Consider the following 8,846-nt stretch of genomic DNA (forward strand, 5'->3'; position numbering starts at 1 on the left):
AGAGAGAGAGAGAGAGAGAGAGAGAGAGAGAGAGAGAGAGAGAGAGAGACCGCCATTACTTTTTTTTTGTTCCTCCTCCCTCTTCCCTCCTCTCTTTTTTCTGAATGGATGTCCTCTCTCTAACCTCAATTGAGAGCTGTGTAACAGGACACTGCCCTCTGCTGCAATAGGCTCGGCCCCCAGCCACTATAAGAGAGTGCAGCGTCGCTCCTGAGTGTGTGTGATAGGGTATGTCCGTCAGTGTCAGTCAGGGGCTGAGGGAGAGGAGGGAGGGCGAAGGGTGAGAGAGAAAGGAGAGAGAAGAGAGGGAGACCGCCGCGAAACATGTGATAGCGTAACTTTGGCGGGGCTTATAGGGAGTGTAACGGCTGTAGTGTCTCCGGAGCTCTGGGAAAGCACCTTTAGCCCAGAGGGAGCCTCACACACTGTCTGTGTGTGTGTGTGTGTGTCGGTGTGTGTGTGAGAGAGAAAATGTGTGTGTGTGTGTGTGTGTGTGAGAGCCGGCTATGTAGGGCTGCTGCTGTCACTTTAAGCCTGTTACTGATTACACTCAGAAGAATGCAACGGGAGGAGGAAAAAAAAAAGAGAGAGATGAGGAGACATGTAAGGTTGAAATCTTTTCGGAGTTGAGCTCCGGCAAGTTTTGGGTGACTTGTCCTCACAGACGTGGACGTGGGTGAGAAGCTGTTACCCAATAGTGTCTCTCTCTCTCTCTCTCTCGCTCTCTTTCACTCTCTGTTGGACCAAGTAAAGTTAACGTGAAGTGGAAGCCGGGATCCCTCTTTGAAGCAGAGACAGAGCGGAGGACACCCAGAAATGGAGGAAAAACTAAAAGAAAGACACAACAGAGGAAGAAACCGAGGAGGTGGGGGGGGGGGGGGGGTCCCTCATTCCAAGCTGAACGCCGAGGAGGAAACACTACTCTCACCCAGACGGGTAAGTGAAAAAAAGAAAAAGGAAAGAAAGGGAAAATACTCCCAGAAAGCAGAGCTGCTGCTGTTGATGGATATCACATGTTACAAGTTAAGGTTGAGAAACTGCTCCCAGATCCTGAATAGGCTGAGCGGCACACAGAACCGAGAGGAAGAACAGGAGGCTGTCGGCGGTCTAGAGATGGAGAGACTGGTGTTTCTTTCCAAAAAAAAGTGTGTGTGAGAGGAAAGGCCTGAACGTGAAGCTCCTGAGTCTAACGAGCCGTCTTTAGTCCCTGGAGCCGGGGGAAAGATCGGCCGGTCTGGTTTTTTAAGAGTTTGAATTGTGGTGGAGGCACAGCGTTGCCTCACAGAGTGATCACATTACAGAAGAGCTGATTCACTGTTATAGTCGACTTGTCTGGCTCGCGCTCTGCTGCGGGGCTTACTTACAGTACTACTGCCGGGATTAGATGGGAGCTACAATGTAGGGTATGTACTACTGTCAGTGCTGTAAAAATAGGTCTTTGTGGTTAATGGGCCTTTTTTTTTTCTTCAGACAGAGGCAGCACTTCCTCTTTCTCTGCTTCAGTCACGCTGTTTCTCCACAACCCCCCTCTATTTGACACAGATAGCGCAGTCCACTCCTGCTCGGCAGCAGAGGGCATGAATGAACTGAGCGTATTGGTGGGGGTGTGTGGGGGGGGGGGGTGGTACAGTATCATACAGCCCGGACAGTGCCGTGCGGCTTCTTTATGAATGGACATGGCAGCCGGCTGATGTGATTGGCTGAGAGAGAGAGAGTGACGACTGACGGGACTAGATGTTTGAATTCATTCCAATCTTTACTGTCGCCGCTGTCTCTCCTGGTTACCGGCCCTTAAAGCGCCGCTGCGTGTGTGTGTGTGTGTGTGTGTGTGTGTGTGTGTGTGTGTGTGAGAGAGAGAGTGTTTGAGAGATTGTGTGAATCAGTGCTAGTGGTTCTGGGTTACATGTGTTTGTCTAAAGGGGGCTTAGTCACAAGCTGAACAGTGGTGTGTGTGTGTGTGTGTCCTTTAAAAAGTCGTGGCTCTCTGCCCAGCTGTTGTTCTTCAAATGATCTCCCACTCTCTCTGACTAAGACGACGCTCTCTCCAACTATCATTACTCTTACTCACTTGTCCTGTGACGGGAGGGCAGGTCTCCAGCGTTAATACGTCACAGCGCTCCTCGCTGAATCACGCGGACGAACTTGAGAAACTGATTTCACCTGCGTTTACATTCCTGCAAAAATACTTTAAACCGAGTAATAAAAACAAGTGATGCTGTCGGATCGGTGGAACCCAATTAAGATGTTGAGATGTAACAGCTACTTCTTTGGGAAAAATCACTACCTCTCATATGAGGGACGTCAGGGTCGTGTGTGTGTGTGTGTGGGTGTGGTCACGAGAGCCCATTCACACCAGCAGCCTGTAGCCACACAGTGTGCATGCATGTGTGGCTGAGACGGTCTCTTTGTTTTACTGCAACACATCGATATCCGCTCCTTCAGCTCCAACAAAGATTACTGCAGTTTCTTTACTGCCCCGCTGTTGGCAACTCCAGCACGACTTAACTCTGTAGTTTATGGCACCAGGAAGTGTGTGTGTGTGTGTGTGTGTGTGTGATATAGAGAGAGAGAGAGTGTGTGTGTGAGAGGAGTGGTGATAAGGAGCCAGCTGTAAACCGTCGCGTTGGAGCGTGAGGATCTATCGGCTCTTATCAAGGCAGTGTTTCCGGCAGGACTGCGTGATAGCAGGGCGGACATTGGCGGTGAGATGCATCGCAGGTATCTAGATGAGTCGAGATTAAATTCCCTGGATTGAGATTAGCATGGAGTCTGCCCTCTGCCTTATCACTCCGCCGACAGAGTGAACCCTGCCCTGTTCTACTTGGCAGGACGCGGCAAATAAAATAAAAAAAGGTGAAAGGTGAAAAAAAGCTACAATTATTATTTGTAATCCCGGATTATTAATGTAATGATCATTGTAAAATAGCTGCAATGGGGACCAAAGCTGAAATGCGTTAATCTTTAAGAATCAAGATCGTACTTCAGCAGAATTTTTAAAAGTGAAAATGTATTTATTTTTTGCAATGGAATACTGCAAGACTGCAACATGAAGGCAAAGACTGGATGCATGGCAATTAGCAAGAGGAGTTGAATTACAATAACTTCCTTTTACTGAGGTTTTCCTTGCTGAAAGTTTAGAAAAGTTGTATTAAAGCTGCAGTCAGTCACTTTTTCTTGTTATTGGTATGTGGTGAAAAGGTCACACAAGCAATCACTGATTGATGTTGGCACCGTTAACTGGACGGAAGAGTGTTCAGCTTTGAGTTTAGTTACAGTTGTTTCGTTTCTCTACAGTCCCTAAGTGTGGAAAAACTCCCTCCAGGAGTGCCTGGAGGTGGTAGTGTAGAGGACCGGAGGCAGTCAGAGTCGAGCAGCTTGTTAAGTGTCAAATGTCCACGCTACCGATCGTGTCCCATTGAGTCATCGCGTGGAGGTCTACATAATGACAGGTGGCAGATGATTCAGTGAGGTGGGAAAGGCTGAAGGGAGTTAAGCTATTAAGTCACAGGTGCACCAGGGTTTAGTCTGAACCACATTCTTTGCTGCAATAGAAACACACGCACACACACACACACTGTGTCAGGAGGTAAGACATTGTGACATAGTGATTCCGACATCGACACAGTTATGCAACTAAAACTGGGCTGCGCAGGAACAATCTTGACTATCACTTGACTCATTCCTTCTTTTGCCACACTTTCCTTTTTTCTTTTTCTTTTTTGTCGCATGACTCGTCTTTGTTTATACAGCAACAAGTCACTCTCACAAGTCTGTCATTCACGGGCTGATTGTACAGTGAAGAGCTTAGCGGCGTAGCTCACACGTCACTGGAGCTAAAAGCAGTCTGGTTGAAGCGGATGAAGCCCGTTTGTGTGCGTGCGTTTTTGTGTGTGTGTGTGTGTGTGTGTACTCAAGAATGCTCGTTCCAACGGTGCACTAACCACACACACCTGGCCCGTTTCCTCCTCTGCTCATATATGGGCAAAGCTTCCCCTACCTGGGCCCCACTCTGAATTCCAGTAAGTGGCAGTATGTGTGCGAGGAAGAGGCTGCGGAGACGGCCGCACGTCATGGAAAAGCAGGATCAATGGGCAAGGCGTTTTTAAGGTGTTCCTTTTGTTTTCCAAAAGGTAATCAGTTAACACAATGACTCAGCCTGGCTGCTTATTCAAAGTGGCTGCAGTAGGAGGACGTCAAGAAGGAACTGTGGTCGCGCAGCTATCGTACAAACTGAATGCAACACTGAGGCAACGAGAACTAAATCCCTGTAATTCCCTGTGGATCAGTGGGATTATTAAATCAAGAATCAAGATCTTGATTAAAAGATAGGGGTCTGATGGCTTCATATATTGAAACGGAGTTATCTTCCTCCAGTCTCCCGGGGTTAATTATCCGTGAGTGTGTTAGTATTTAGGGTGGAGGCAGTTCAGGTATCAGTAGCCAGCGTCTCAGCACTCTCAAACAGAGCTTACATTATAACGTTACACGCTCAACGTTGCCTTGTGTTTGGGGCTAATGAAGCAGATTTATGGCTGTGTTGGCCAGGGTGCAGCGCTAGTTCTCCTTAAACCCTGTGACCCCTCAAACGGGGACGGGGGAATACAGGAATGCCCTTGCGCTGACTTCGGAGGATGGGAAACATTTCAACCTTCTATCCCTCCTCTTACTATACATTTCTACCCCCCCTCCCTTTTTTCTGCCGCCTGCTTTCTTTGCCCTCTGTGCACATTTGCCAGGCCTTCATGAAGCAGCTCGAGGAGGGAGTTCGCTTTCCTTGGTTCATCTTGCCAGCTCTTTCCCATCAGTCCAGCCCCCTGGAAGAGCCTGCAGACACCCCTCTCTCTAGGCCTGGGGCTGGGGTATGGTTTGAGGCTGGGTCTCTCCCTCTGGAGAAGCGTTTTGGCTCTCTGGTCTATGGGCCTTGATCCAGTCTTCACTTCAAGTGACAGCTACCTAGCAGCACCCAAAGGAACCATTTGGGATCGCTTTACATGCAAACTCTGTTTCATCTCCTCCGTTTGTAATAAGGATAGAAAGTTAGAGGGGGAGAAAGACGGAGAGGAGGGGGAGGAAGTGACTTCAGCAGTCTTTCTGGCAGTGAGTGCCGGTTGGATAGCAGGAGAATATTCTGGGACAGGGAATGACTTTGGATAGGGAACAGAGGTGGCAGAGAAGACCGAGCTTCCATAACCTCTGTCTCCACAGAATCGGAGCTATTGGCTTCCACGCTTTCACTCCCCCATCACAACCAATCAGACTCTCCGGCTGGGGTCTAATGGGAGCCGAGAACTGATATCTGATTGGCTGCTGGCCTCGTGGAATGACTGCTTAATTGGCAGCAAGCTGTTGGTGAGCTGTTGGCTTGTCTCATCTTGCAGACCAAGCATCTCTTTCAGCCAGTGAAACCATACCGATTGGTGCAAAGTCTGATGAACCCAACAGAACTGTGTGCAAGATGAATATTCTTACTTACCATCGGTATTTAGTATGAACAATCCTTTTTTTAGTGAAAATATATTTTTTTAATATGATTTTCACGCGGACTTTATGTCCACTCATGTCCAAAAGTTTCTTATTTCTGAAATTCAATTATCTGATTAATGAAATAAGTTGTATTATTATTTAAATGTCTTAATTGTGAAATATGTTTGCACCTAATTGTGAGCACTGATACATTACCAGATTTCTTTTGGAAGAATAACTGTAGATAAGGTGCGCTGAGCAAGAACAGGAGGGGAACTTTAAAAATGGAGTGAGGCACATACTGTACACACACACACACACACACACACACACACAGAGGCAATGCATCCACACCCAGCTCACACATCCTACACACCCACCCACCCACCCACCCACACATGCCCACACATACTTGAGCACACAACCAATGAACCAATGTCCCCTACTGCAGAAGTGCAACTTTTCTTTGCACAAGTACACACACACGCACACACACACACACACACGCACACACACACACACACACATAGTTGTACAGTGGTCACCACCTACTTTGAGGCTAAGGCAGGGTAATGATTCGGTTCCTCTTTGCTCCCCTCAGAATGTGTGTGTGTGTGTGTGTGTGTGTGTGTGTGTGTGTCCATACACATACAAGTTGGGTTGTATATGCTGTATATGTGTGCACAGTTGTCACTTTGTGAATGTATGTGTGTGTGTGTGAATGTGGATGTGGTCAGGCCCAGTCATCTTCCAGGCAGCTAAGAGGAAACCCACATCAACTGCCATACACCACACTCTAGGAATAGACTAGCCCAGTGCAGGCAGGAATAGCACGCCTGGCCTCACCCACCCACCCCCCTCACACCGGCTCACCCATCCTCAGGCCTCCTAGCACTCACCCCTTCCTAGATCCACCTTCATCAACCTCTCGTCCACTGCACCCCACACTAAAGGCTCCTTGTAGAATCCCTTCGGTCATTCTGTTTTGTGTCGCATGCCATCCCTCCTTTAACCCTCCCATGATAGTCTCTAGCGATCTCCAAGCCCATCAGCTGTCAACCATTAAGCTTCTGCAGGCAAGGGGCTATATTTCTGGGGTTCCAGTGTAGCCGGCGGATATTCGGAAAACGGATATCTGGGCCAAGACTTCCTCTTCCGTGTGCTGGTCATTGTTTATAGTCCCATTAGCGACTTAAAATGCGAGAATGGAGTTGGAGTTGAGCAATGGATTGTTTCACAAGTAGCCAGTTTACACTCAGTCGACTGTTTTTAAGCTAATAAAATAGCTAAATCATCGTGAGATGATGGCTTTCTACACGGCTTGTTTATCTGCATGCAACCAAATCTTGCTCAATCGTGATGAGTCAATACTACTCGGACTACAAACGGACACCAGAGTGCCTCCGGTAGATTCTGCATCCGCGTGCAGATATCCGTTATTAGAGATTAAGCCTCTAGTTTAGTGCCGAGAACATGATCCTTACGATCATTATGGTACCACTTTCTGTAGCCACACGTCTCTGCTCCGATCATTCTGCCATGAGCTGGTATCACTTCATTGAAAAACCCGTGTTTTTCACTTCCTGTGTTGTCTCTAGTCTGCCTCAGCCTCTGACCTTGTCCTGCTTTCACAGCCTGTCTCACAAACCAGATGCTTCACTTTCAGTGGAAAAAAAAAAAATTGCGTTGCGTACGTTCGACCTCTCTGCCCAGCGGCGGTGGCAGCATCACCAAAGCATGGAAAAAAAAGACAGAGATAAGACATAGAGGACCTTATCTCCAGCTCTGTGAGCTTACTCAGGCTGTCCGGTCTGGAGCTGTTAATATCACACTTGTACTTATAGTGCCGTCGACAGCTTTAAAATACAGCTGTGCTTATTTTTTTTGCAATCGACATCCTGTGTAACAGATTTAATTTGTATTCCTGTATATCTGTTAAACTCACGTATCTCTTCTCTGTATGTTTCAGGTTGGCCCAATTCTGCACAGAGTATTCCAGGAACACCGCTGAACAACCACGTGTTCCCAAAGCCATTCCCAGGAGAGGTAAGAAACATCATTCAAAACATTATCTTCACCTCTTTACATTTGTCACCCACATCGCCACGCTCTGTCTGGAGACTGTTCTACCTCCAGCTGAGAACAGAGGCCACATCCCTTTATACCTCTTCAAATGCCCCTCTATAAAGCTGCAGCAGGGAGATCTTTGAGTCTTACGTTTACGTTTACGGGTTCAATTCAAAGTTGTGTGGGGTATTTGAATCAACGTGGTACAAAACCGGCATGTAGAAAGAAAGCAAAGTGAGACGGAAGAAGAGACAAACACAGATAGGACAGCTAGAATGTGAGGAGGGAGGAGGAAAGAGGGGGAAGGGGGAGCGAGCCAGCACATTTCCCTTAATAACAAGAAATTGGAGTCAAGTGACCATCAGCTGGTCGCACTATGTTTGATCCATACGGTCATGAGGCCTCAGGTATGCAGACCACAGAGTGAGAGAGGAGAGGGATGAGCCGTGCTGTATGCTCCTCTCTTCTCTAGTCACCTGTGGAGGTCGTAATTCATTAAGATCGGGTCAGTGCTCCCATTATGTGACCCATTAAGTGTTGGAGCCCGCATAGCGGTGGCTGCTGCCTGTCGTGCCTCAGGGTTAAAGGTAAAGAATGACAGGAATCTGCAACTGATAATGCCACGCTTGGAGATGTTAGTCAGCAGATAATCTCCCATATCCTTCCCTTCCCTCGGGCTCATTTTCTCCTTCTGCTTGATCTCCTTCCCACTCTGCTCGCTACCACCGTACTCTCCCTTCTCCTCCACCCCCTGCATCACTCAATCTTCATCCTCATCATTTTCTGTTTCTCCTTCCTGTCTCACTGCTCCCTCTTCGGACCGCTGTAATGTGTTAATAATGGAGCTTTTTGTTCTTTCTCCTCAGACGGACTCAGCCGTCTCTACGGAAGTGCGAGGCTTCCCGCCGAGGCAAGAGCGAAACCGGCCGGCCTTCACGGTTCGCGGCTCTGTGGCCGCTGTCAGTTGCTCAGTAGGCAGTGTAGATCCTGTGTAGCAATCAGCAGCTACATCTGGCTACTGGGTCTCCGACGGCTTTGCCTACTTCCTGGATCGAGCATGCCTGGTCCACTCCCATTGGCTGGTGGCACATTCCAATCCTCTGATTGGCTGCGAAGTCGGGGGGGGGGCTCCATCCTGTGACCCCACAGACAGGATGTTCTCTGTGTCACAACTCCACAAGGGGCCCTTGTCAAGGCTTTTTGTGTTGTTTTTTTTTTTTTTTCACTCCTTCCTCTTCCGCCATTCTTTTAATTCTCCCCGTTTCTGCTTCTCTCTCTCTCTCTCTCTCTCTCTCTCTCTCTCTCTCTCTCTCTCT

At 48.1% G+C, this 8,846-nt stretch overlaps 1 long non-coding RNA gene across 1 annotated transcript in view; it reads left to right on the plus strand.

Moving 5' to 3' along the window:
* Positions 1-8,840, plus strand: part of LOC116397662 (uncharacterized) — a 20,105-nt gene extending 11,265 nt beyond the window's left edge. Inside the window, exons 2-3 of the long non-coding RNA XR_004213716.1 lie at positions 7,433-7,509; positions 8,397-8,840. This is a non-coding gene — a long non-coding RNA (uncharacterized LOC116397662). The remainder of the gene's footprint in view (positions 1-7,432; positions 7,510-8,396) is intronic.
* The last annotated feature ends 6 nt before the right edge of the window (positions 8,841-8,846 follow it).

This window comes from Anarrhichthys ocellatus, unplaced genomic scaffold (genome assembly GCF_004355925.1).
Source record: "Anarrhichthys ocellatus isolate YVR2014 unplaced genomic scaffold, GSC_Weel_1.0 scaffold71, whole genome shotgun sequence".
Taxonomy (NCBI): domain Eukaryota; kingdom Metazoa; phylum Chordata; class Actinopteri; order Perciformes; family Anarhichadidae; genus Anarrhichthys; species Anarrhichthys ocellatus.